The following is a 7,650-nucleotide window of genomic DNA, read 5'->3' on the forward strand; positions in this document are numbered from 1 at the left end:
CCTCCCCCTAGATTCCCTCCCCCTTCACCTCTAGCCAGCCGCCCCCCCGTTGACATATTTTGAATGAGGGTATTTTAGGGTAGGGCATTCATTCTCTGTGTTCTTTCTGTGTAACCCATCATGATTAATAGGCAGAAAGGTCAGTACATGAGAATGTTGTGGAGTTATTTATTTCAACTTCAGCTTCCTGATATAGCTGGCACTATACTGAACCTTGCAATTCATCACACTGCGTCACATGTGGGAAACATTCCAGGGATCTTCAGATCCTCCCCCACCTTCATCAGATAATCAGTTGGTTCCAGAAAGCTGACCAGAACTGCCGCTGGTGTTTTTAGTATTGACTCTGTTAGCAGTCCAGAAGGTTTTGGATGTAAATGGCACATGAAAAAGTTTGCCTTTAACTGTAGAATGACCTATATCTTAAAGAAATGATATACCAATAAACAAAAGATTGTATATGCACAACTACAATTTGGCAATAAATTATCAGAAGGTTTAATTCTAGTATATGTTTTTGTATGCCTGGTTTTACATCAGTATTTTTCACCCACAAACAGCAACTTTAAAATCAGACCCTGGCATTCTGATCATGACAAGCATCATGTAGTGATATATAACCAGCTATGCACTTAACCAGGGACTAGTCGAATCCCTGCCTGTCAGGATCAGAAAAAAAACAATGCATACAGTGTAATAAGCTCATTAGAAACGCCTGCCACAGACAGAGGTAGCCAGCACTAGGTCTCTAAATGTTCTGTGACCATTCCTCAATGATTAACGCTTCTGATTCCTCCAGGGAAGTTGGGAGTGAAAAAGTCTGTTTTCCAGTGTGCCTTGAGAACAATTTGAGCAATCTTTGTATACAGAGCCGAAAGCCTGCTATAAGATCTTCTGTCTTGCCTTTTGTGACTGAAACTGACTTTCAGCAGGGAAATGCATCTTTTATAGATTACAGAATACATGGTAGAGTTCCACAGTAAAGTGAAGCACGATCAAGTTCATGTTTGATTATTACGCTTTATGCCATTAAACCTAGTTAGCTGCTTATTTGTCTTCAAGGTGCACTTGTTGTTGGCAGGATATCATTAAATGTAACTGCAGATCTCTATTGTTATAAATGGAGCTACCTTTTAATCCTCTCAATCTGGATCTTTTTTTAATTCTTAATTCTCCAATCGCAAAATCATACGAAAGCATTTTCTATTATCAGGTAACATCTACAAAATAAATAACAATCAGAGATGCATTTAACAATTCATACTTTATAACTGTAAATGCCCCAGAATTAATATTTAGATTGATTGCTTTTTCTCTAAACACATTTTTCAGACTTGCAATAAAGAATGTTCAGAACTCTTATTCATTGTCACTTCTGCAGTAAACCAGGACGATTTGCAGATAGAAGTTCGATTACGTAATTGAATGCAATTACTTCACATTGGTATACATTGTATACTGCAGTTAACACATATTGAGGATTATCTGTTGTCAGTCAATCAACAGTTGCACTCATATAATAATAACTCACATTGCTGTTTCAATAGAACATTCCAAGATATTTCCAGTAACTAAAATGGAATTATACATAATCATTCCAATTCTACACTCAACACTCTGATTTCCACTCCGGTACGTCACATTTAAATGACTGAAATTTATTGTCATTTTAATGGTTCTTGTTAGCAGCTCCCACAACACTCCCAAAGGGTCATTTATTTGGAAAGCCAAATATTTCTGACCCCAACATGTTACAAAGAAACCATATTCTAGGAATGCATCAAAATGCTCAAAAAGAACCACTGGACATTTTTTGTATGTCAAACACATAATTGATCAATTTGGTGTCACGCTGTGTTTGATTAAAATTCTCACCCATTTCTTTTTTTGGACACTAATTGATGCTTACATGGTACATTGCTGAGTTTTTCCATTTGTGCAGTTTGAAGCTACTATTGATGCAAGTAGCAGTGCAACGCCATAATAATAGACCATAGATCAAATTTCCGTTCTTTATTCTTTATTATTTAAAAAGAACAAAGTTAAAAACAGAGTAACATTTCGACCATTCAAATGTTTAGTTTTGTGCATTAACAATGTTTATTGTACTACCAGATTCCCTCAGCGGTCACTGTTTTGATTTTGCGTCTATTTGATTGGGGTTTGTAGGCAAGTAATTTCTTAAAATGACTGGCAGACAGCATGCCCTGATTAATATATACTCTGCGATATTTAAAGAATTGTAGTTGTGTGATTAGACAAAGTGGACAGTTGCATAATTTTTTTTTCATAATCAGTTAGATTACATTGGGTGAGCTTATATACGGTATTCCCATCGCAGGGAATTTTGTATCATTTGTGTAAAACAACACTGTACTAGCTTTTAATCACTACACACACAGTGGTGTTGATTTTGCTTATTCACCATTCACCATAATTGAAACAACTGGGGGAAAAAAAAACCAACAGCTACTTAGATTTGTTCTGATTACAGCTCTCCATGGAGGCAATGTGGAGATCAGCAATCCGAGCAGCTGCTTTTTCAATTGTTTCAATTAGAATGAAACCCCCATTGACCCTCACCTGGGTGTCACCCCGTTCTTGCTGTGGAGGTCTCAAACAGAACTATTAATTCCTGTACGGCTCTACTCCATGTTCTGTGCCACCTAGCTTTACAGAATCTGTGGGGCACGCAAATAACACCAAGTTAAATATTCCCTCTGAAACAGTCGCTTGCTCAAGCCATATTTATTATATTCAATACTCCAGCAGTCATCTGCCCTCTGTAATATTATTATTATTGAAACTATTACAATAATCTTGATGTTACTTCAATTCAGCAAATGAATGGTCCTGTGCCTCCACGATCATGCCAACAGTCTATGGCTGCATCTGTCTCCTGGGTGTGATTGGGAACAGGCTTGTCCTCTACACGGTGCCCCGGAAGACCACGCTACACCGCAAGCACACTGCCGCCGACATCTTCATGTTCAGCCTGTCACTGGTGGACCTGCTGGTTCTGCTGGGCATGCCCTTCCTCATCCACCAGTTGGTGAGCAAGGGGCATGGCACTTTGGGGAGACCATATGCACAATCATTGTGGTCGTTGATGCCTCCAGCCAGTTCACACGCACCTACATCCTGACTGCCATGACTCTGGACTATAACCTGGCCAGTCTACCCGCTTCGCTCCTCCTACTTCCACACACCTTCTGTGGCCATTGCCGTGGTGGCTGGAGTGTGGTTCCTCTCCCTCCTCACCAACATCCGTCTATTGCCCCTCCCTGATGGCCAGGCTTGGTGCGGCATGCTGCTGCCCAATCCAAGCCGAGATATCTAGTGGTATAACCTCTACCAGTTCTTCCTGGCATTCGCCATCCCCTTGGTGGTAATCTGCATGGTCTACATCAAGATCTTAAGGTACATGGTAGCTGCTGTTGTCCCCCTCCAGCACAACAATCTGGAGGGCCGCACCAAGAAGGTGACCCGCATGGCTATCGCTATCTGCACTGCCTTCTTTATTTGCTGGGCCCCCTTTTACTTCCTCCAGCTGGTTAACCCATGATGGCTTTTTCCCAATCCTTGGTTCGCTGCGCTGATTTATAAACACAGATAATGGCAGCAATGTTCGCTTTAAATTGATTTACAGTAGACTTGAAACACATGCCCGTCATTGAATTGTCAGGCTTCTTTGTAAGATTTCTTTTTGCAAATCAACTTCAAAGAAATCGTTAAACAAAGTTAAACAAAACAAAACAAAAAAAGTCTTGCTGTGTAACTCCACATAATAAAGACACGATTTGATTTGAAGATATCAAGGCTAAAACCTTCAAGGCTATAATGAGTGTGATGCAGCATGTGTGTTCACCTTTTGTAATTAAATTTAAAGTGTAGCTTAGGCTCCAAAGGGGCAGATGCTATCCTCATTTGTGCAATAACCACAGCACACTATGAACGCTCATGGTGTATCTTAGTATCCTTGAGACCATGACTATGAAAAAGTTACTTGATGCTAGATCTTGCCATGCTTCTTTTATAAATAGCTGATTTATTAACAGAATTCTACAAATTCTGTAAAAAACCTTTTTTTTTTCTTTTTTTTTTTTTAGAAACGTGCAGTTCATGATAACATCCACGATGTATAGAAATCAAGAAATATACAAAAATGAACTGAGTAATGTTCCTGCATTGATAATAGTGTTTAGTTTATACCTATCAAATGTTTATTCTACTGCTGATGTGTTGAACGGTGCGTTTTGGTAATGTCTTAAATTTCAACCTGCCTGATCTGACCTCTCTTGTAAAACATATCTTAATCTCATTGGTTGAAATTAATATATTTACTCCTAGAGTTAACATGAATGCAGTTACTGTATATATAGAAGCCTACAGAAATGTTGATCAGTTTGTGCAGAACAATGCTGATGACTATAAATGCATTAAGCTTACAGAAAGAAATGATTCTGCCTCAACAGTCCCTAACTTCAAGGTGGGTGCAGGTGCAGGAAGCCAGTCAAAAAACTCTTGATCCATCTGGAAAGATAACATGTTGGATACATGTATGTGTGTGTGTGTGTGTGTGTGTGTATGTGTGTATATGTATATATATATATATATATATATATATATATATATATATATATATATATATATATATATATTTTTTTTTTTTTTTTCTGTTCTAATTAAGTATATATTAAATGGAAGTATGATGAGTCTGAAGCTTCTAATATTTTGTTTGTGTAAACTAGAATTAGATTTCAACCTGCTTCTGCAATAAATGTTTTTTAAATTGTAATTATTTTGCCTGAAAACAGTGAATAAACACATGAATATAAATGTACTAAATATACATCATACTATCTTATACACAGTATGGAGCATGAAATAAACTAACTGTGATTAAAGCAAGGCACATCCAAGTGTATTCACCTCATGTTACTCTGTGGTGCTCCCTGTCGTGCAGCAAATAAGAGCTGCTGAAAAAGAACGCAATTGAGAGAAAATGTTTTTTCATCTTATAGGCCATGGATATTCATGAGGCATGACACACAATCAAATTGCTGAAGCCGTTGCCAAACACTTCAACCTCAACCATTTTAATTCATAGCTTGATTCTTAATCAGGCTGACAAAAGCTGTCTGTAGCTAACGCTATCTGTAGCTAGGTAATGTGATTTTCCTGTGACTCTGGGCAGACAAAGCGTGGGCCAGTTTTGCCTTTTAATGTGATTGAAAATTACATTTATTAAGTGTGTGCACAAAATGTGGCCTGAAGTTGAAAAAGGATAAATTAATTGTTATTAGTTAATCATGTAATAATGTAAATCCCCATTTCCCACCATAGGCTGTATGGCTTTCATTAGTGTTCAGATTCATGCATACATACGCCACACACACTTCAGGGAATTCCCTCACTTGAATAGAAGGAAGTGTTAGCTACTGAGATAATAATGTCTCCCTCCTGAGGAGAATAAACAAAGACAACAAAGATCTGAGAAACTGTTTAATATATTCAACCTTGAGTTCTCCTGTTGTGCTTAACAAATAAAATAGAACCTGTACGTCAATATCTGATTACCATCAATAAATAGGCAAGCAATTAACCACCTTTAGTTTGAGATTTGTAACCTTATCATTGTGATACACAATGTGTCTTTAAGTTATACTAGATTTTGCTGGTAATGTCTAAAACATCACCCACACTTTCTCTGCTTTTTACCACACCTTATCTTACCCCAGTTGGAAAAGGTCTAAAAAACTCAAAGCATGCATTGTCTGAACTATGTGTCAGGTTAAAAAAAAACAGTACACATTTTAAATTGATGACATACTTTATAACAGAGGTATTTAAACGTGCAAACACATATATTTTATAAGAAAGACTTACCTCAAATGGACAATCTTTACCGAAAGACACCTCTAAGGTAGTGTTACAACAAGTATTAAAGGGTTTATGGGAGAAGGAGTGCATCCAATCATGGGGATAAAAACATAGGAAGAAAGGGTTGACATAAAGTGAAAATAATCTAAATAGTGCCTTCATTATACCACTCCTGTAGTTCTCAACACAGATGCTGTGTCTGGTGCTTGTGCCGTTTCATAAGATTAAAAGCCACGGAAAACAAGGAATGGTAGGAACTTTCTAATTGGATATTGAACAGTAAAACAGCACTCACAATAACAGCAGAGCAGTCTCTATAGTAATTGTGCCATATTGGCCCATACAGCCCCCCAGCTCTCGCACAGTGATCCTCTTCTTGTGGACTACGACATCTGTCAGATTGATACCTACCTAAAAATATACTGTGCTAGAGGAGGCAAGAATGCAGTGTACGAACTCTACAGAATATGTGGTTGTGCTGGTCTGTAGAGGGTTTATATGTGCATGTGACACAATTAACTAGAAATAATGACAGCAATAGGGATCAGTTACACTGTAGTAGCTGGGTTGATTTTGGCACAGACCAGCACTAAAAAAGTACCATAATACTAGTTATAATTTAATTTTTTATTTTGTTACCTTAATACAGTATATTTTAAACGTGTATTTGTATGATAAAAAAATAAATCACTGTTGCCAGCTTTTGTCAGAAGAAAAGATACGATTATAATATATGCAATATATATATATATATATATATATATATATATATATATATATATATATATATATATATATATATATATATATATCCCCCATGGTATTTGCCCTTTCTTCAAAATTGGGCAGACTATGCTATCCCTTAAGTCCCTAAACACTACAGGTTGAAAATGTACTACACATCCCTCATATACATTCACCAGTAAATACAGTAGATCGTGTATTTACTGTAGGTAAGATGGCTGTGGCTCCCCAAGCTCCGTGGTTGTCCTTTTGATTGATTCGTGACAATCTGCTTGTAAAGGAAACTTATCTGAAATCAGAAACTGTGTTGCTAGCTAGCTTGTTCGTTCACTTTCCCCAAAAGGAAGCTTTAGCTGCAGGGATCCTCCTGAAATATGCTTGCTACTTCTGTACAGTGAAGCAAACTGTGTTGTCAATACTCCAGGGAGCAAAAAAAAAAAAAAAAAACCAAACAAACAAACAAACAAACAAAAAACATGTAACCAATTAATTAATATTGCCATACTCGGTTGGTATACATACATGCAACTTTCTGTTCGTGTTGCAAATTATTTTATTTTTTTTTATCATAAATAACGCAGATATAAAAGGATATTTTGCAGTCTTTTTAGCAGTAGCTCCAAGTAACAGACACATCTCTCAACCGTTCCAAAAAATGTAATGAATAAAAAAATTATCTAAAATAAAAAATATATAAATGATAGCCCTTTACTTTTATCACGGCAATTAACATTTACAGGTAGCAATTTCCAAGGCCGTTTTTTTATTTTTACAGATTCAACAAAAAAACAGCACGTGTCGCTGGAATCCATGGTTACACAAACGCCCGCCCTCGTTTCCCAGTGTGATAGGCTGTTCTAATACCAGCGCATACATAATACATTGTAGCCGTCTCTTATTGAGTCAGGCGAAGTGTGGAATTATGGGATATGGTGAAATAATAGGCGGACCGCCGCGCTTATGGATAATAATATTATTTTATATCAAAATGATCGTTTCTCTTGTTCAACCAACTCATATTAA

The 7,650-nt window shown here is 37.1% G+C and overlaps 1 pseudogene; it reads left to right on the forward strand.

The window, feature by feature from the left end:
* Position 1: 1 nt before the first annotated feature.
* Positions 2-4,588, forward strand: LOC121295481 (annotated as a pseudogene).
* Positions 4,589-7,650: the final 3,062 nt, after the last annotated feature.

Source organism: Polyodon spathula, chromosome 20 (genome assembly GCF_017654505.1).
Source record: "Polyodon spathula isolate WHYD16114869_AA chromosome 20, ASM1765450v1, whole genome shotgun sequence".
In the NCBI taxonomy this organism is placed as follows: Eukaryota; Metazoa; Chordata; class Actinopteri; order Acipenseriformes; family Polyodontidae; genus Polyodon; species Polyodon spathula.